Raw genomic sequence first — 22,177 nt, forward strand, 5'->3', positions numbered from 1 at the left:
TGCAATGATGTTATAGGACAGGCAGACCTAACTGGAAGGAGGCGCTTGGCCAGGTATTGAGGTTCCAAACTGTTTAGGGCCTTATAGGTTAGTACCATCACCTTGAAACTGGTACGGAAGTGAACAGGTAGCCAGTGTAAGGTGGCCAGGGTGGGGGAGATAAGTTGGTATTTTCTAACCCAACTCAGATGTCTGGCTGCCGCACTCTGGACCTGTTGCACTCTCCATAGCAGTCCCAAGGGCAGCCCCACGTAGAGGGCATTACAGTAGTCTGATCTTGAGATTACCAGCACATGATCAACATGGTGAGGGACCCCGTGTCAAGGTAGGGATGTAGCTGGGCAATCTGCTTTAGGTGGAAATAAGCGGATCGGACCACAGACACTATCTGAGATGGCATTGATAGCGATGGGTCCAAAAGCATGCCCAAGCTATGAACTTCATCATTCATGGAAAGAGTGCCCCCCCAAAAGATAGGGAGGCACCAAGACCACAAACACTAGGGGGCCCCACCCACAGGATTTCCATCTTATCCGGGTTCAGCCTCAGTCTGTTGTTCCTCATCCATCCTAGCACCGCATCCAGGCAGCGCTCAAGGGACGGGACAGCATCCACTGCAGAAGGATGGAAGGAGAGATAGAGCTGATTGTCATCCATGTATTGCTGACACAAAGCTCCAAAACCCCTGATGACGTCCCCCAGTAACCTCATATAGATATTAAATAGCATTGGGGAGATGACTGACCCCTGCGGGACTCCACAATTGAGAGTCCACGGAGCGGACAACATCTCCCCAAGTGGAATCTGGGGAGTTAATTACAGCTGAGGAAAATGCTGGGCAATCAGAATTGCAGACAGCTGAATCACCACCAGATGTTCCTCCCCCAGTAACCAGAATGAGGGATAAGCTTTGGCAAGGACTCATGACATGAAGATTCGAGGCTCACATGAATGCTTCCCATTGGAACATCAGGTCGACCAGCCCTGAGTTTTAGCAGGATGAAGTGTTTAGATAACTGCTGCTGCTATAAAATCTGCACCCAGAGGCTTGGAAGCTTGTGAAAGCAATAAGTCAACACCTTGGCTCGCATCCACGCTCCTGCTTATCTTGTTTTCTGGACCTTTGGCTTTTGGGCTCTGACTTCTGACTACGGTTTGTGTTTTGGCTTTGGCATTTTGGTATCTGCTTTGCATCTTCTGGATTTCTGATCTTGGACTGGCTTATTGGACTTTTGCCTGTTGAAACCCCCAGGAACGTGACAGCAAGCTGAACTCTATGAGGACGGTCCTCCAAGAAGGATTGAAGCCAGGCCAAAGCCTGACCACCAATCCCCAACCCTGAGAGCCTCCCCAGGAGGATACCATGGTTGACGGTATCCAAGGCAGCTGAAAGGTCAAGGAGGACCAGCAAGGACATTTTGCCCCTGTCGGCCTCCCTCAAGAGGTCATCTTGCAGGGTGACCAATGCTGTCTCCATGCCATGACACGGCCTGAACTCGGATTAATCTATCTATAATGCCCATTTTCATCCTGATTCTCATAGAAATTCCCCAACAAATCTGCCCTCTTCCCCTCTCTGAATGCTTTTACATGCACTCCCATTTTCACCAGGGCAGTGTAAGCATTAAGTTGCCCAAGACAGTTGCCTTTGATAGCAGAATGCAAGGAGATGGAGAGCAGTGAATTGTGCGGCACTGCGTACTTTGCTGCCCCTGCCAGCACCTCCCTCATCTTTGTTGCCACCCCTTTCTTCCTCCTTCATTTTCTTTTAAATAGGCAGGATTTATGTCAACCCAGCAGAATTAAGGCAACAAAGAGGAGGATGTGGGGATAGAGGTGATGGAATGCATGGGGTGATGGTGCAGCAAGTGAGGTCAGGAAGATGTGGACTCAGAGTTGGTGATTGAGGGCAAGTGGGATGCATGTACCATGCTGGGTTTGCACTTCTCCCATCTCAAGCAATAGGAAATACCAAGGCACACTGTCTTCCAATACCCTCTGTTGCATCCTATCTGTGGCTTTTCTTGAACAGAGTGCACCCCAGCAGTTTGGCTAATGTTTTTATAACCCAAAGTGTGCACCTGTTTTGTCTCCTGGATGTAAAGAGCACTAACCTCTGAGGTGTCAGAGTGCTTCATATACCACTGTGGCTATATCCATTCTCCAGATGTCGAGAGCTGAAAGCAGACCACACTGTCATATAAGAAAATGGAAATCTCATCTCTTCTGTAGACATCTCCCCAAAGATAGCCAAGGCATCCCAAATTTAGCTTCTTTGCCATTCCTTGCCTTTTCTTTAAACACATTTTGTTAAGGCTGCCACTGAGCCATTATTTTTCATCATTGCACAAATCATACCTTGTTAGCTAACTAGCCATATTATATGGAGAAATATAGATATATTATATAGATATAATCTCATAATCCTTAGGGGACTTTATCTGATTTCTGTTAAAGAAAGGTATTAATCACAAAAAGGAGATTTGGTTTTGATCTCTGAAAAAAATAAAATGTTGAATAACACACTTTGTGTTTGCTACTGATAAAAGCTTTCTTTATAGGCTCTTTCCATAGAATGTGCAGCAAAGTTCAATTTTATCTCACTTTTACATGTTACACAGTGCTTACTGATGCCATAACAATAAATGCTGTGTGACAGAAAATATCTATTTGCTTTTTTCTAGGATGCAAATATAAGATATTTCCAATTTAAAAAATGCTGAGGGGAAAAAAAGAAAAGAGACACTCTGTGCCTATTTAGGGACTCATAATGTTTTTCAGTTTCTTACACTTTACTCTTGGTAGAAAAAAAATGATAACTAACAGAATAATTAATTTCTTTAAATATATATGTGTACGTACTTTACTACTTTGATAAAGAATCATAGCTATGTTGATTGCCAAGAATTAGTGCAGGTCCAGCATTACTGATTTTTATTGGTCCTGCTGACAGATATTGAAATAGATCCTTGTTGAATACAGATCCTTTCTCTTTTTTTAAAGAGACAGAAATATTTAATGATGCACAAAAATGGTTCAGTGGAGGTCCTGGACTGCTCAGTGGCTCGCTGTAATGAATTTGTTACACACTTTGAGGGAAAAAATGCTCAGATTCGCAAAGAGTTGGACTCCACTGTTGATGCAGAGCCTATGGTTGTGTCCAGTGCTCCAGACTTCTGTCATAATTTATTGGATGAGTTCCAGTTGTTGTGACCTGAGCTTGTGGACAGGGTGCTTGGATCGATTCGTGCCACCACTACACAACTCGACCCTTGCCCATCATGGCTAATAAAAAAATCTGCCAGGGGAGTTTGCACCTGGGTCCTGGAGGTCATCAACTCCTCGTTAAGAGAGGGAGTGGTCCCTGCCCCATTAAAGGAGGCAGTGATCTGCCCACTCCTAAAAAAACCTAATCTGGACCCAGGTCTAGTGATCAACTATCAACCAAAAGCAAACCTCCCTTTTCTGGGCAAGGTGTTGGAACGTGTGGTGGCTGAGCAGCTCCAAACTCTCCTGGATGAAACGGATTATCTAGATCCATTTCAATCGGGTTTCAGGCTGGGTTATGGGACGGAAACTGCCTTGGTCGCCCTGTTTGACGACCTTTGTCGGGAGAAAGACAGGGGCAATGCATCCCTGTTGATTCTCCTGGACCTCTCAGTGGCTTTCGACACCATCGACCATGGTGTCCTTCTGGACAGACTGGCTGGGATGGGAATTGGAGGCACTGTTTTACAGTGGTTCCGCTCCTACCTGGCTGATCGAGTCCAGAAGGTGGTGCTGGGGGACAGTAGCTCTGATCCATGGCGGTTGTGTCATGGGGTTCCTCAGTGCTCTATACTGTCCCCCATGCTGTTCAATATCTACATGAAACCGCTGGGGGAGGTCATTAGGAGGTTTGGGCTGAGGAGTCAGCAATATGCTGACGACACCCAGTTCTACCTCTCATTCTCTACCAATCCAGGTGTGTCAGTCACCGTTCTGAACTCGTGCCAGGACTCGATAATGATCTGGATGCGGGTCAATAAACAGAGGCTCAATCCAGACAAGTCTGAAGTGCTGCTGGTAGGTGCCCCGCCAGATAGGTTAAAGGGCCATTTCCCTGCCTTAGACGGGATTACACTCCCCCTAAAGGACAGGGTCCACAGCTATGGGGTGCTCCTTGACCCGTCTGACCTTGGAAGCCCAGGTGGACTCTGTGTCCAGGGGTGCCTTCTTACAGCTGCGGAGAATATATCAACTTCGCCCTTACCTGGATGAGTGGAGCCTGGCAGCAGTCACTCATGCACTGGTAACAACTAGACTGGACTACTGCGATGCACTATACATGGGGCAGCCTTTGAAGACGGTCCGACGACTGCAACTGGCACAGAACCGGGCTGCGCCGCTAGTAAGTGGTGCCGCCGCATGGACTCATATCACGCTGGTTCTGAAAAATTTGCACTGGCTGCCGGTTGCTGCTCGGGCCCAATTCAAAGTGCTTCCTTTGACATATAAAGCCCTAAACGGCTTAGGACCTGGTTACCTAAAGGACCGCCTTCTTCCATATGAGCCTGCCCGTCCTCTAAGATCAGGCCAGGAGCCCTTCTGAAGGTGCCATCCCCGAGGGGGATAGCATGTTGAAACAGGGCCTACTCGGCTGTTGCCCCCCAACTTTGGAATGCCCTCCCTATAGAGATCCACCTGGCTCCAACACTCTTGGCTTTTTGGCGCCAGGCAAAGACCTTTCTGTTTAGCCAGCATTTTAATTAAACAGTATTCTCTAGCTGGCCACATGAGCAGCAGGACCTATTATTTTTAATGTTTTAAGAATTATTTTAATATATGATATTTTATATTGTCTTTTAAAATGTTTCTAAGTTTTAATGTTGTACGCCACCCAGAAGCCACTGGTAATGGTGCGGCTAAAAAATATTGTAAATAAATAAATAAATAAAAAGCAGCTCTAATTTGCATAGGCAGTTGCCATGATTGCAAAGACAGAACACATGCTGCATATAAAAATGCTCCAGTACAAAATATTCTGAGTTGACATGCAAGTATTCTATCTATGTACAAAATCACTGCTTTTAAGCCATGGAAATCAATTGTGTAATTACACTTACATTCGTAAATTGTTGCTCAGATTCCAGACTTATGAAAACTGAGAATATAACACAACATAGTAAGTAATGGGAACAGATTTTCTTAATGTGTGAGCTGAATGTTTGAATAATCCCACTCAATCATTTTTAAGGCAATTGCTGATGACACAAACTCTGTAACACATAATCTGTTAGCTCCTTGTGGTATCATTCCCACTATAAGCTTATTGTCATAATATTCTTCAAAGCAGTATTTTATCCATGTCCGTTTCTCACCATAAACACAGGAAGATGAATTTTTCAAAATCAGTAAATGCCAGTAAAGACTTTCTATATTCTGCATTGGACAAAACTGTCAGTGCCTAAACAATAGAATAAAAGAACACTAATGAAACATGAAAAATGGCAGGCTCTAAGTAAACACTGGGAGAATGTGAGCATGTTTCTGGGCAGGTGGGGATACATAGTAAACAAATCAACAATAAACATTAAGAGGAAAAGCCCTCACAGGACACTCTACTGATGTTCTGAAACTAGTCATTGTTCAACACAGTAATTTTAAAGGGGCAGTGCGAAACTGCTGAGTTAAACGCTATAGAGAAGTTTGAGTCTTCTTATCCGTTCCTCATTCCACTAGAAATGTTGACAAATTTAGCACTGCTAGCAAAATTTTGTTAGCAATAGCTACTGTTACAAATGTATTTTGCGCTCATGTACACTTAAAATGAACTGTCAGAAAAGGTTCCTTCCGTTATTTCTGTTTAATTTTTCTATTTAATTGCAACTTGGCCCAATTGTTTTCAACTTTCCCCCTCACCTATGTTTATCTGTATTTCCAAACTGAGAATACCAACCCATTCATCTGATGAAGACTCTAGTTCCTAAACATTTATGCCATAACAAATGTGCTAAACTCTAAAATGCAACAATCCTCAGTTACTTCTGCTGCAACAGAATGGAGATTTTTACAGTGTACATATATGGCCTTAGGAATAGGGGTTAAACATTAATGTAGCAAAGACAATACTGTGAAATGCTTAGACAGGAAGTTAAAACGTGGAACCACAGGGCAGGGTGTGTGTTATAATGTGCTTTTGGAAAGAAGACCTGATAATTCAAAAATCCAGGGAGAGATCCATATATATAATCCATATAATACTCTATAAATATATATAAAAGTCCTCTTATATATATTTGCATATAATTTTTACATTATCTCTTTATCTTTTCACATAGTCTCTTCCTTGGCCCATTACTTCATTTTTATGTCTAGCTAATGTCGTTTAGTGGCGCAGTGGTTACACCGCTGTACTGCAGCCAAAACTGTGCTCATGACCTGGGGTTCAAATCCCAGGTAGCCGGCTCAAGGTTGACTCAGCCTTCTATCCTTCCGAGGTCAGTAAAATGAGTACCCAGCTTGCTGGGGGGGGGGGGCAATGTGTAGCCTGCATAATTAACATGTAAACCACCCAGAGAGTGCTTGAAGCACTATGGGACGGTATATAAGCAGCACGCTTTGCTTTGCTTGCTTATAGAATAGCCAACAGTCTACCCCATTGTCCACCTGGTATTTTGATTCCATATCAAATTTCAACAGGGGATGCCACATCTCCATAAAGTTATCTTTTTAAATCTCCCCTCTGTATGATCTGATTCAATTAGTCGGTTTCTCCATCAGCACCACTGCCCATATTTTATTCCTATATCTTTGCAAAGTGAGATCCTGAGCATCTTTTCAGCATTGGGCAATTTCATTCTGTGCTGCCCATATAAGAGTTGCCACCAATTCTTTATTTGATAAATTTTTATTTTCCTCTGGTAAACAGAGAGAATACTAATAAGGTTTCATTTGGACCTCTTTTTGGATTTGTTATTTTTCTAGCCAATCAATTACCCCATACGGTATGTATGAGAGAGAAATTCATATGAAGATGCATTTCCTCCTATCTACATTCATTGAGACCTAAGAATAAAAAGGTGGCAAATACAGCTAAACAGGTGCTCCTCTTATAGTTTTTACCTGGCTGCACATGCTATGAACTTGAAACTGAGCCAATCACAATGAATTACGTGTTGCAGGGGGACTAGTGGCACTTTTCTTCAGCAGCACAGCATGTTTCTTGAAGCCATATACTTTTAATTTGATTAAAAAGAACATTGGCAATCTCCTTGGTAAACAGGTCTCCAAAGAAATGTCACTGTCACTTGTAAGGGGGAAACAGATTATCTCTAAAGCTTAGCATGAATTCCAGGCCACTTTCAACAGGCACACAGAAAGAAAGGACCTGATTTAATTAAGTCTGCACAGGTTCTTGGAAGAAAATGGCTTGTTAGCTGCCTTTTCAAATGCTAGCCATTGGTTCATTAGTTTTAATGATATTCTCTTCTTGCTACAGAAAGCAGATTCTTTTCACATATAAAAATATGTTGCTCCATCTCTCAGATACATAAATAGAGGTGGCTTAAAATGGAATTCAGTGAGGTGTTCTCAAGAGAAGTGTCACCCAAGACAGTTTGAATCCACAGTAGGGTCCCAAATGTTCTCGGCTGATGCCCATTTAATTTAACTAAAATGGAGAGGGAAATTTAACCTGGCCAACAGTAGGCATTCTAAATAACAAATCAGAAAGGTGTCCGAGTTAAGCCACAAGACGCCAAATGAAGAATTCTCCAATGAAGAGCAGCTCTTTAAAGTTTTATCTTGTACAACGCATAGCAATTGTTTTACACTTATTTAACAGAACTGTGACTCCAGCAGTGATTGAGTGGGTATATAAAGGTAATACTCTATGAATACACTTCGAAATACTGCACCTTAAATCAAGTTACATACGTTTGGTCTTTCAACATCCAAAGAGGATAGAACTAAACATACCTTCCTTTGTAGCAGCTGCTTCTGTATCTCATGTTGGAGGTACTGTGTCATGAATGGAGAAGGCATCCCTCTCCTTTTCTCCCCTTCTAATCTGTTCTTCTTTCGTCTTCTTTGAACTCCTATTTTCATACTCTAAGCTACTCAAAGCAAGGAATCAGCTGTATACAACACATTCAACATAATGTACTTAATGTAATGGAATCAATTACTGAATGTAACATGAATTATGAGCCTAATTGTTTGGGAACAAAACTGAAAGTGATAATATATGTTATCATCTCTCCTGCATGCTTGCTTTAAAATAGCAGGTATATGGGAGGTGATCTAAACAAGACTGAAAAACAGAGGGAGGGAAGGATTCTCCTCCTTCATTTTGTGTTGAGTTCTTTTAATAGTGGAAAACGCCACCTTTAGAAGAGATGACTTTCTGTTGGAAGATGCTGCAGGGGAAAGGGTTAAATAACATGCACAGATGCACATAGTATTTCCAGCCTGTATCCTGTCCCACAGCTGTTAATTTAAACAGAAAGAAAGAGGGGGAAATGGGTGGGGGACAGATTTAACAAGCTTCCTATCATGCCCATTTCAACCCAAAGACAGAAGATTCAGGATGGCTCATGAGTGGACAGGGGGCACCGTTCCCAAAAATTGGGGCGAGGCACCTCTCTGCCCCCATAGGAGACACAGAATGGCTTTAATAACTGATGGAGACAGAGGTTCCCACAATGTTGGTGGAACTGGCTGTAGAATGCTCTGGCTAGGGCACTTCAAAATTATTTAATTGGATTGTTTGTTTACTTCTCCATTCCAATTTAATTTCCTGGCTTAGAAAATGAAAGCAAATAACAAACAGGATGGAAACAAACAACAAAATTAAAAGACAAACTGCACCACCACCAGCTAAATATGGGTTTCTGCCTGAAACCCATATTGTGGATGTGATATGTCCAAAAAGCAGCAATGGTAAAATGTAAGAAAATAGAAGCTGTTTTTTTCCCGGCAGTAAAAGCATTCATGCAAGTAGGCACCAGGCACAGAAGATATGGAACATATTTCATTCATACACAGAATTCCCCAAATAAAATACTTTTTCACAGTCTTCACCTACTTAAAAGATCTTAGAGAAGGCCCACATTAAATGGGCAGGTTCATACAGCAGGAAGTGTTTCTGAGGTAACGAATGATATATGAAAGATGAGTTGTGGTTATTGGATCAGAGCAGTTGAAGAGGAATTAACCAAAGTTTTTATCTAATTGGATAAGAACAAAGATCAATTTGCACAATTACTGTGTTTTTAACTTGTCAGAACTGAGCATTAACATGAATCAGCCAGGAGAGGGACAGACAGATAGCTACCTAAGTATCTTCTCCTCTTGTTTTTCTGAGTCTACATGCAGATTACTACTCTTAGGCTAGTTTCCTTCTTACTCCTCCTCAGATATATCTTTCAGCTTCTGGCTTTCTTTGCTAGAGTGAGACAGACTTACAAGACTCCTCCATAATGGCATTAGCAGTGACACTAGAGAAAACCTTAATGGGGTTTCTGGGAATCGAAGTCTAAGGATATCTGGTTATCCGAAGTTGGAAACCACTGATCTAGAGTGATTGCCTCTGTTTAATAACAGAGCACTAGGCTACCGCACTCTGAAAAATATGAAATAATCCTAGCAACTATAGCGAGACATCACTCACGGAAACTCCCAAATAGGACATGCCTGTAATAGGACGGATACCTCTTGAATTGTCCGTAGCAGTTTATAATCTGCTTCCTAACAAGGAAACACTGCTCTTCAGCATCTGGTGGATGTCTGCAAATACATAGACATACTAATGAATGTGGTAATCACTTACTGATAGCTGTTGAGATTCTGTAATATAATTCAGTAATTTCATTCAATATGCGCAGAACTGCAAGCATGATTGACAATACCCATTTTGGGCATCTGCATATATCCAGTTAATAGTTCTACTTCATAACACAGCTATTGCTCCTCTAATGAAAGAGTATATTGAGGGGCATAGCCTGAAAAAAAATCAGAACATGGGATAACCAAACCTCACAATAACACAAGTGATGCCTAGGCATGATAGGACAATGGGAGTGTATGCCTAGACTCTCCATGGTGCCCACAACATAACAAATTAATTGCTTACAACATTTTATTTTTATGCTGTTTAACTCTCTTTTCCACACCATCAGTGGAGATATGAAATTAGACAACAGCTGGAACCAATGCCTAGCAGTGTTATGAAAAGCTAAATGGCATACTACGTAGTCTTATATGATCTCCTTTTTCCCTGTTTCCCATAAATCAATTTGAGGAATTTGTGACAGATACTCATAATCTCAAGCAATCTGAGACAATCTGTCAAAACCTTCACCATCTTTATGCACTGGGTTTTATGCATGGGTAATAAAGTGTCTTAAAATTTGATGGAAACACAGGGAGACAACACATATGATCAAATATTACATTATAGAAAATCAGTAGATGTTTGGAATAATTAAACCAATATTCCTTAATTCTTTAAGCTTACAGATAACTCTGTCAGGACCCAGTCTGAGTCATCTTACGGTTTTGAGGGTGAGAACTGTGGTGCTTTTATTTTGCCCACACCAAAGAGAGCTAGATAGATTCCTTTTTATAATTGCCCTTGGAAAGTCTAGGGAAGCAGATGTCATTTTAAGCAAAGCTCTCCTCTGTATAATGTGAACAGCAGCTTTGTGATCCCGTGATGCCTGTCAATAAGAAAACATAAAGCCACTTTTCCATGATTTGCCCTTTGCCTCATTATATGTAGGAAAATGTGCCTTGGTTTTATTAACTTGACTTTTCCCTTCTTCTGTCTGCAGATGAGCTGTTACTACCCCTGTGATTCTTGTATAGAAAAGAAAGAGAAAGTGAGAAAAATAGAATATTGCAGAAAGGGAAGAATTAATCCTGAAATAAATAGGTTCTTCCTGATTTGGCATGAGAATAAAGAGGCTGACTTGAAGGAACAGCAAGAATATTTCTGTGAACTCCTTAAAGAATTCTGGCAAAATATGATATCCTCAAGATTTCTAACAATGACATTTCACTAGAACACAACATGCAATCACAGTGTAATGATTGTCATCTATTTCCTACAAGGAAATAACATGAAAATGGTTGCCATGAATCATTGAAATGGAAGTTTCCATCTAGAATGTAGATGACTTGGATGTTAACCAGTAATCAGTTCTCCGTTATTGTTTTGTTCAATTTTAACTTAGTTGTAAAGTCATAAACAAATTAGACTATATTTTAGTAATGTTTATTATATAAATATTGGGGGGGGGGAAATGTCCTTTAAGGCTTAAGTCATTACATATTTTCAGCAATTGCTGACTTATTTATTTATTTTGGTACTGAGCACTTCTGAAGAAATCTCAGTGCTCAGCTCCTTGCAAAATAGGGCCCAAATAAAGGGTGTGTGTGAAAAGTGCTGATAGAGCAGGCAGAGGATGACATGTTTTTATCTCAATGCCAATTTTACATTTCCATTGGAGCAGGTCAGTAATCTTTTACTGGAATTTAGCTGAAACTCCATGCTTAGAAGCTCTAGGCTTAACAATGTTTAGATCTGTTCTTTAATACTTAATTTCATATTTTTTTTCCTAAAGGGAAATTATTAATAATTGTATTCAGTGAAGCATACACTTTGAAAGATTGACCCTGCAAGCTCTTTGGAGCAGAGGCGGGGAGGGAGAAAGAGGAAAGAAGAGCAGGAGAAGATTAGGTGGAAAAAATTATCTGAGTTTCAGTGAAACTCACCACTCATGTGATGATATTTGCATTCCATCAAGTTGCAAAGTTAATTATAGACAAGTTAACTAATTACTTGCTAATATTTAGTAATTTCCAGCCCAATGATTGAGCAGCATATTAGGAGACATTGTGGCTTGATATATATATACTGTACTTGCACACACAAAGACACGCAGAGAGAGAGAGAGAGAGACAGAACTTTCAAAATAATAGCATCTTCTAAGAGAAGAAGAAAAAAAATCCACAGTCCACAGTCATTTTCACTTCCTAACTTTAAAAACAAAAACAAACCCTTAGAATGTATATCCTGTGGACTGGGTGATCTGTTTGTTTTAAATTTGTCAGGAAGACCTAGAACTTTTTATCCTCTCGCCACTATTTGTTTCAGCTTCTCAAACTCAGTGCCTAAAAATATCCATGCTTTGCATCGTTTGCTGCGAAAACAGATGAAAATTAGGAAATGTTTGCAATCTCCTTATCACCCTTTAGTACTCCTTTGCATCATTGTCTTCTAACTATCCAGCTACCCTGTTCCTCCATTCCTGTTCCATATGTACCTGAAAAACTCTGTATTCTTGGCTTTCCGTAAAGTAATATCATCATCAAAAAAAATCTGGACACATCTTGCTACCTGTTTCCTTTTCCTTTATGCAGAATGTATTCCTGTTCCTTTCTGTTCTCGTTTGGGCTAGATTACCAGTTTGTGAAGAAAACATTTCTTTTTCTCAAATAGCTTTCTTGAGATGCTAGTTAGTGATAAATGTCTGAGCTTATGCTCTTATGGCTCTTCGGAGCCCCAAGGATTTTAAAGAGATTTGACGTTCTGGCCTTTCTCCTTTTGACATTGTTTTGCCACTTCTCTCACTCATTTTCAAGAAGTTTCCTCTTTTGAAGCAAAATGGGATATGTTTGCATTCCAATAATTTCATAAATTATCTTTGACAGTACTGTGATACCTGCTTCTATTTAATTCAGAAGGCTCACATTCTGCCTTACTCTTTCTACCTTCAGCATGGAACAAAAATTTAATAGTGCCCGGTGAATATCAGTGAAGGCACCAGTCCTGCTCAACACAGCACCCCAGCCCACCCCAATATACTTTAGTATGCTTTGACTGTTCTGCAGACACATGGAAGAATCCTATCTCAGTAGCAGAGCATTTATTTTGCATTTGAGTTCAATCCATTTCTTTTCCAGTTAAATGATAAATGATGAGGAATGCATTCTCTGTTTAAGGTCTTAGGCTCAACTCCAGTTCTTAAGTTTTCGACTGGACAGACATATTTCATCAGAGGAAGCTATGTAAGTTTTGACATTTCCCAGATTACATTAAGTCTACGGGTCTTGTTCTTGTTTAGTCATTCAAGTTGTGTCCGACTCTTTGTGACCCCATGGACCAGAGCACGCCAGGACCTCCTGTCTTCCACTGCCTCCTGGAGTTTGGTCAAATTCATGTTGGTCATTTTGGTGACACTGTCCAACCATCTTGTCCTCTGTCATCCCCTTCTCCTCTTGCCTTCACTCTTTCCCAACAACAGGGTCTTTTCCAGGGAGAGTTCTCTTCTCATGAGATGGCCAAAGTATTGAAGCCTCAGCTTTGTCGGCAAGGTGATGTCTCTGCTTTTTAAGATGCTGTTGAGGTTTGTCATTGCTTTCCTCCCAAGAAGCAGGTGTCTTTTAATTTCGTGGCTGCTGTCACCATCTGCAGTGATCATGGAGCCCAGGAAGGTAACATCTGTCACTGCCTCCATATCTTCCCCTTCTATTTGCTAGGAGGTGATGGGACCAGTGGCCATGATCTTAGGGTTTTTTGATGTTGAGCTTAAGACAATTTTTTGTGCTCTCCTCTTTCATTCTCATTAAGAGGTTCTTTAATTCCACGTCACTTTCTGCCATCAGAGTGGCATCATCTGCATATCTGAGGTTGTTGATATTTCTTCCATCAATCTTAATTCCAGTTTGGGATTCGTCCAGTCCAGCCTTTCGCACTATGTATTCTGCATATAAGTTAAATAAGCAGGGGGACAATATACAGCCTTGTCGTACTCCTTTCCCTATTTTGAACCAATCAGTTGTTCCATATCCAATTCTAACTGTTGCTTCCTGTCCCACATATAGATTTCTCAGGAGATAATAAGGTGGCCAAGTACTCCCGTCTATGGGTCTAGCTGGCACTAATAATTGGATTTACACTCTGAAGAGCAGCAGATAAATAATCTGAACTAGAGCATTTGAAAGTTACTTTTTTGGCCCCTGAAACCCCTGTGTGAATCCCCCAGAGTAATTTGTTCTAGCTGTGAATGGAACTGATATAAAGCAGTTTCTTGTGATCTTCATAAAGAAGTAGATTCTCTGCCGCAACTCTGCGCTGGGGTGCTAGAACCTTCTGCTGTTCATGACACACATTTTCTTCCATGAGTCAGTCCTGAGGCATAGAAGAAAAGCCCTTCTGTTTCCAATCACTAATTCCTTTGTTCCTTCTTTTATGATCATTAACTCTGTACCCAAAGGGAAAGATATCACACATCATACAATATCATGCCAGATTTTTAGTACACGAGTTTTTTTTTTAATGAACAAGAACTAAAAGAACTAGGGAAAAATCCTACAGAATAATGTATGCTCTACATCAGGATTTCACATATCCAGATATTCATGTGAATTTGGCTGACTTCTATTATGCCCCTGGAAAGCAATCTATTGCAGTTTAAGTGGGCTCTACAGTTCATTAAAATAAGAACAACAAATGATCACACCTAGACGAAATAAGAAATAAGAAGTGTTTTAAATAGGTGAACAGAACAAAATCGTGCTTTTCAAGTGAGCTAAAACAATTACTGAATACTAAGAAGATTTTTACAGGAATAAAAATGAAATGCAAATTATTTACCATATTAGGCTCTCAGTTTCCCACTGGATAAAAACAAAAAATTATGACCATAGCATTTGAGGCAACAAATCATTGAAAGTAATGGATGCTTATGTGCTTTGGAGGCACTGTGAGCCCCACCAGCCTCAGTGGACTCAGTGTGGGCCCCATCTTCCAGCCCTGACTTGATAGAAAATAACAAAAATAAATTAATGCCAATAGGATTTATTTCAACTGGGATAGAGGAGACAGACACACAACCAGCAGTCTTCTTTGGGACAGTTCCCTTCACTTCTGCAGATCTTTCACTAGGTTTGATAGCCCTGTGGTTATAGTCCCAATTCTAGTCAGCCCTAATGGGGTGCTTTGTGGTGTCCAGCAGAAAGGGTTTATATGCCCACACTGAGGGCAATGGTGAAGGTCCCAGGTCTGCCTGGTGGACTATCCTCCCCTGGTTAAGTACTAGCATTCCTGCTGCCTCTGCCTCCTCCAGCACCTCCACTGGATGGCTATGGGTTCATCTGGCTGAGCCTCATATTCTCATCATCATTGCTCCTGATGTTCCTGTTATCCCCAAAAGTTGGACTGTGGAGGGCATTGAGGATTCAGTGTCTTTCCACCTCAGCACACGTTATTCTCATGACTGCTCAGCTAAAGATCAGCAAAAAAGGTGGTGATCTTTCAAGAGTGTTACACAACTGGATGGTCTTGTTTGTTTGTTTGTTTGTTTGTTCGTTTGTATGTACATATGTACATACATACATACATACAGTCATGCCCCGCTTTACAAATACCCGGTTTAATGACGAATCCACTTGACGTTGAGTTTTTTGATCGCTTTTGCGATAGCAAAACGATGATTCCAATGGGGTTTTTTCATTTAATGATGATCGGTTCCCTGCTTCGGGAACCGATTTCCGCTTTATGACGATCAAAAACAGCTGATTGTTGGGTTTCAAAATGGCCACCGGCTGAAGAAAATGGCCCTCCGTTGTGCTTAGGGACGGATTCCTCACTGCACAGGCATGGAAAATGGCTGCCCCTATGGCGGATCTTCGCTGGACGGTGGGTTTTCAGCCCATTGGAATGCATTGAATGATTTTCAATGCGTTTCAATGGGCTTTTTAATTTCGCTTTACGACATTTTCGCTCTACAGCGATTTCGCTGGAAAGAATTAACGTTGTTAAGTGAGGCACCACTGTACGTATGTACGTACGTACGTACGTACGTACGTACATACATACATACATACATACATACATACATACATACATACATACCCTGCCTGCCTCCTTAAAAGGACCCAGGGCACCTTTTAAAAGGCTCTGATGTACTTCCGTATCACTCCTTCTATATCACTTTGGTTTGCTTCTTTATCACTCCAGTAGAGACAATGGAACAGAACATATCTAGAGATGGCTGAGATTGATGAACAGATGTTCCTTCCAACAAAAAATATTAACTTACTGTACATTTCCATTCCTATGGAATTGCAGTCTTAATTTGGAACTTCCTTCTCTCTGTTGGCAGTAGGTTGGCCAATTAATTATAACAGTAATAGTGTGCTGACAATTCACTTTTGACTTATGGCAACCATTTTCAGGGTTTTCTATGTATACAGTACTGAGAAGTGGTTTATCATCTCCTGCTCCTGGGGTAATCCTGGGACTGCACAGCTTGCTCAGGGCCACACAGGTGGGGAACTGAACTCCCAACCTTTGGCTCTGCAGTCAGATACCTAACTCACTACACATCATCAGAAAGGAGAACAAAGGAATATGGAGGGATGGTTGTTGTAGGTTTTTCGGGCTGTTCGGCTGTGTCCTGGAGGTTTTTCTTCCTAACGTTTCACCAGTCCCTGTGACAAGCATCTTCAGAGGACAGGAGCTAGAACTCTGTCTGTGTTCTATGAACATGGAGAGAAGCTAAATTTAGGAAGTTGTAGCACAGGAGAAGATCATTATCTCCTCAAGAACACTGTTCTTTTTTAGACTCTGGGCTCAGAGCACATCCAAACTAGGCCTGAGTCCTTACATGAAATGAAAGAATTCCTCTCTCGCACAGGCTAATATAATGCTGAAGTGCAAATGTAAATAATATTCTGACAGCTCAGTGTGAGCCATGCCAGACACCAAACACCTGCTAGCTACATGGCACTTGTTTGGAAGCTGAAGGAAAATCATTTCTTTGGATGGCAAGAGACCCCTTCTTCCAACTAGAAAGTAGAACTCCCCAAAAGTATTCTCTGCCATACTTTGGAACCACTGGAATGGGGGATGTAAATCTTCCCTTATTTGGTTTTCTTAAGTGAGAATGAAACTGTCATTCCTTCTGCTAGAATAAGATCATGAGAGTGTTGTGCGTGTGTTTCATGTTTCAGCATCTTTTTTTGTAGGAAAATGTCACACAGTTGTTTTTATGAAACATTTGTAAAACTGTGTTCTGTGCAACTAACAAACTAACCCAGAGCAAACTATTTTGCACAGAAAACCCAGTGTTCTGGGCAGGCAAATTACAAGGCCTTTTTTTTGTATGCAGGTATGATGGGGCTTTTACCCATCTTCCTTTTTCACCCACAAAATTTGATGATATCTATTATATCCCTACAGTGGAGAACATATTGGTGCCCTGTCATTTAGAGATATAAAGGTAATAAACAGCTCCTTGAACTGTGAGTACAATTGTATAAACCACCCATATACTCTTTGCAAATATCACCTTTAAAAGGAACATGCAAAAGCTTCTGCTGTAACAAAGTATTGTTGTCTTTAGTTTTAAGGTATCACAGAATGCTTTGCTGTGATGGACTAACCTGAGTATCTCTTTGGAATCTGAAAACACATGACAAAACCATACATATATGATAGCTCAGTGGTTTAGGTATCTGACTGCAGAACCAGAGGCTGGGAGTTTGATTCCCGACTGTGCGTCCTTGACAGGGGCTGGACTTGATAATCCACAGGGTCCCTTCCAGCTCTGCGATTCTAAGGTTATTATTATTAGTCTGTCTTTTTTATTTCAGGAAGTTTGTACGAAAATATAACCTATATAGCATCATCAATATTGTATTGAAAATAATAAAGAAGGCATCTCCAAGTGCTTAAAAGTTAGGAGCTTGTTTTGAGGCTGAAGAAGATTCAAAAGCATCAAGGAAGTATGGAGAGAAAGAGAGAATTAAAGCAATTAAATTAGTAGTTTTATAAAAAAAAACAAAGTTTACTAAAGTTCCTCTTGGGGCTAGTTAAAGCTTACTAAGAATATTTTTGAATATTAAATTGAATATTGAAAAGCATATCATATTCATTTTAAACTGACAATGTAATAATCACAGTCAAACATTCTTGTTAGTGCTACATAAGTCCTTAATAAGGACCTGGGGAACATACCTGGGGAACATTTTGGGGTCCTTTTCTTTGCCTCTGCTTTGCTTTATATCTTTGAGAATTAATTAATCTGCACTAACATAGGGCTTGTTATTCCTTAATCATAATCCTCTCTCCTGTGAGTTACATCTCTGTGCTCATCACTATTCCCATCAAGGCATATTTTCTTGAATATTAAGTAGTTAGTAAAATGCAAAGTTTAAAACCTTCTTGAATAGTTTAAATTGATAAATTCCCCTAAACAATGTAGGTAGTTAGCTAATGTTTCTATTCTGCTTAACTATGGGGATTGTTTAACCTTTTCCATAAGTTTTCTCATTTGTATGGTGCTCTGGGCGGTTCTGATCCAACAAACTGCATGCAGAAAAAGTCTCAGAGCTTCTGTATGGCAAGGGAAGGAAAGGTGGAAGGAAGGTACTTATCTGTACACTCCCTGCAACTTCCTGAACAGACTGTCAACTGGATCTCAGAACACTCCCCCCCCCCAAGAAAAACATACACACTCCCTGAAAGTCTTGGATTAGCCAGGCTGGGACATTATATCTGTATCATTCATTTAGGTGCACAATTCCCCATCCAGCTGAAGATACAGTATTAAACTGAGTTTGGACAAATTACTTTTTGGACTATAATTCCCAACCCCCCCAGCAAATAATAGACATTCTGGCTGGAAAATTCTAAATCTGACAGTCTGTATGCAAACCTGTAGGCATAGCTGAGTAGCCAAAGTTCTGCACAGGCACTGACTGTAGGAATAACTAAGTAATTGCAAGAAAGGAAGAGTTGTGGGTTCAAAAAGAAAAGAAGGAAAAAAGTAAAAGACAGATTAGACCATTTCCAAATGGAATACAGGGAATTCGGCAGTGAGTATATTTTCTGCACAGCAGAAAGAGAACAATTATATTTGAGCAGCAATTTAGCATACTATCATTAACAGTTATTCATTACTGAATGATTCATTAGAGGCATATGCCACAGTTATACGTTCTCTCTTAAAAGGTTTTTGCTAATTACAATATTTATATCCCAAGGTCTTGCTCATGTAATAAGTAAAAGAAGGCTCACAGGATCCCACAATAGGACAGAGGAGTCTGCCAAGATGAAGGGCCTAATATGGCAATGAACTAAAAGCTTAATTTTCAAAATGTTCTGCCAACACCTCAATTATTTTAATGGAATTAATGCAGGGATTGATGAGTGAATCACATTGATAAAAAGCTGTAATATCATGCATGCTCTCTCAAGAGCATCCCCCTGGTCTAAGTATGATTTGCTCCTAAGAAAGTGTGTCAAGCATTTTATCCGAAAGAGAGAAAAGAAAATGAAACTAAAATCCAGAAATATTAAGTAGGTTCATAGAAATAGATACATACATAGGTAAAGAGATAGATAGATAGATAGATAGATAGATAGATAGATAGATAGATAGATAGATAGATAGATAGATAGATAGATAGATAGATAGATAGATAGATAGATAGATAGATAGATAGATGGTATCTATTTCAGAGAAGATTTTATTTATCCATTAAACAAAGTTCACTGAAAGAGCATAAGAACTAGAGTTCAGGGGGAAAATATTTTTAAGTATAAACTCTGAGAATCTTCCAATCAACACTATGACCATGTGGAGTGGGGATTCTGGAAGTTGTATTACAAAAAGTAAATTTTTAAAATTTCTGACAAGAATATTAGAAGAGCCCCATTGGTTTAGATTAAATGAGCTTGGCACCTGCTTTCCATATTGTTCCTCATGATGCACTAGGGCGCCAGTCCTCTCCAGCTGTTGTGTCCTAGCAAATGTTATTCAGCAGCATATTCCCACATTACTTTTCCAAGCTCCTGAGTACTCAAGGTGAACCTCAAGATTCCATCTATCCATCATGACCACTCTCATCTTCCTCCATGAATTTATCTAACCTCATTTAAAAACCACCTAAACAAACAGATGAACAAACAAACAAATTAACAGCTGTCACCACATCTTGTGACTGTGGGTAGTGGTTCCCACCCTTTGTTTCCTAGATGTTCTTGGACTACAACTCACAGAAATCCTGGCCAGCACAGCTAGTGGTAAAGCCTTCTGGGAGTTTTAGTCCAAGAACATCTGGGGACCCAAGGTTGGGAACCACTGACCTATGGAATATGATGTGTTTCTGTGTTGTGAAAATGAATAACAATATATATATATATTGTGAATAACAAATGAATAACAATATATTCAATATATTTTACACTATATTTTACAGTAACATTATATTTTACACATCACATTGAGTTCAATGTAGTTTACATGAGTGATCATGGAATTGTAGCCTGCAGTACATTATTATGCACCCTTTATTGCAAGCAAATTCCATTTAAACGGGAACAGTTTTGTTTAGTGTAAATGCGCACTCAAACTGGACTGTTATGTCCATATACATGACTCATGCATGCAACTGGTGAAAGAGCAATCTTGATTGATCACAGAACCCATACTAAGGAATGAATGGTTTCTATCCCTAAGAACGTGGTAATCTAAGGATCTTCAGTGAAAATAGCATTTTGTGGTAAATAGGCAATTCCAGTTGTTCCTTGGGAATAGGCTTTCGTGTGTCATTTGGACAGATCCTTGGTCACTAACCAAATTGCTCTGATTGCTCCAATCTGCATGAAGTCCAGATCAAGGCAGAATGGCCAAATTTGGTTTTGGTGCAAAGCAAAGTAAATTTATAAATCAGTTTAATCAGAAACACAAACTAAATTGGATGTTACGTGACATTTCTTCCCCCCTATCTTTCTATCAAGGAAAGTAAACTTTAAAAGAGCTTAGTAAGAAAACCTGTGAAGCCAGCATTCAGAAATCTGGCAGGTTATTCCTCTTTTTAGGGTCTACTGTGTCTCCAAATTCCATGTGCATCAAGTTATACTCTTTTCAGTCTTCCTGTACAAGTCAGCAGAAAACTCATAAATCATTTCAGATCCAGAGCCCAAACTGAACTGGGCAAAGCACATATCACTTTAGACTGATTTGGGATTGGGACCCTTTGCAAAGTCCTAACAGGGAATATATTACATATCCACTGCTATAAAGAGTACTGTATACATAAACCATTTTCGTAACAATAGTTATCAGTAGTGAATAGCATTTCATAGGCGACAGTGATAACTAAAATCCAATTAAAATATGCAAAATTAATCTGAATGGAATGAAATAATTGATTAATCATGCTGATTAATACTTTGTTGCAGAGTAATGTGTTCCAAAATATAATATTAACATTTTCACAGTTGTGATTACTGGCTTCTATTTGTATCTGAATCATTATTGTTCATTGATTTTTTTTCCCCCAGGCTGTGCTTGAAGGGTTGTCAACATTATTATCTTAAACAGAATTAAAAAATAAATAAAACTATGATAATTAAAATTTAAATTTATAGGCACATGCTGCCTATAGGAACATGCCTTCTTCACTGAAAGAGAGAGAGAGAGAGAGAAGCAAATCAAGGGATAAAATTCTTCAACCATGATGGAATTGCCTTTGACAGCAAAGTTATAGGTAGGAGTAGCAAGGCACTATAGGGAGGAATCCAATGCATATATTTTGAATGTTTTCTTTGACATTTAGTAACTAACAAATAATAGCTCAAAAGAACAGAAATATAGTAAAATGTGAATAAAATGAACAAATGATACACTAAACTATGAAACCTCCTATTGAAGTGGGGAGAGGATTTTATTTTATTTTACTGCCTTTGCCTAGTAATTTGGGAATGAATCCTGTCACCAGCAGTGCCTGAGAAATAGCAACAGCAGGAATTGTGTGATGTTGCTGCAATTTAAATTCATGGGAGGTTAGCCAAATTCACAGGAAAAATGCAATCTCCACTTGAGGCAGCCAGAAAAGACACGTACATAATATCATAGCTCTTTTCAGCTAGTCATGGCAAAAGAGCATCAACAGGAACACTCCCACCCACTCCATATTCACACATAGTCACTGGTTGCGGTACCAGCCTTGGCACGGACCAGCATTTCTCAACTCCTGATCTTATCACAACCCAGCATGAACGACAAACTTTGCAGCCTTATAATCTTTCTACACAGCTGTGTATAGCAGCAGTTATGTGCAAAGATCCATGGGCAGGACATATTCACAGGATGAGAAACAGGAACTCTGGGTGCCCTTT

General features: G+C 40.1%; 1 protein-coding gene across 1 annotated transcript in view; it reads right to left on the reverse strand.

Moving 5' to 3' along the window:
• The window catches only part of KCND2 (potassium voltage-gated channel subfamily D member 2), a 342,348-nt gene that overhangs the window by 252,204 nt on the left and 67,967 nt on the right, over nt 1-22,177 (reverse strand). The window lies entirely within an intron of this gene.

Source organism: Pogona vitticeps, chromosome 5, assembly GCF_051106095.1.
Source record: "Pogona vitticeps strain Pit_001003342236 chromosome 5, PviZW2.1, whole genome shotgun sequence".
Classification (NCBI taxonomy): domain Eukaryota; kingdom Metazoa; phylum Chordata; class Lepidosauria; order Squamata; family Agamidae; genus Pogona; species Pogona vitticeps.